Here is a 392-nt window from a genome sequence, read left to right on the forward strand (position 1 = left end):
TACCTCTGCTTGCTGATGAAATTCCACAAGCGCGATCGCACAGTGGCAGGGGAGGAGGAGGGGTGCGGGAGGAGGGACCCCCCCTTTTATGACCGAGGTCGAGTTTCTCTGGTTTTAGGCTCAGCAGATCCCAGAGCATCCAGGGCTTTTTTTGAGCGCAGGACCCCTCTTTCCAAACCCTCTCTCATGTTGATGCTCGCAGCGTCACACGCTAAAAGGGGGGTCTGTGGGGGGGCTTCTTAAATCTAAAGTCGGATAAAAGCAGAGATGAAGTGTTTACGACCAGAAATATTCGGTCTTTGATAAATCAACTGTAAATGTGAATGAATGATGGAGCAGGTAACAGAAAGGACTGACCACCACATCAGTGCGGGGAGAACTCCTGCCTTTAT

This window comes from Phaethon lepturus, unplaced genomic scaffold, assembly GCF_000687285.1.
Source record: "Phaethon lepturus isolate BGI_N335 unplaced genomic scaffold, ASM68728v1 scaffold34116, whole genome shotgun sequence".
In the NCBI taxonomy this organism is placed as follows: domain Eukaryota; kingdom Metazoa; phylum Chordata; class Aves; order Phaethontiformes; family Phaethontidae; genus Phaethon; species Phaethon lepturus.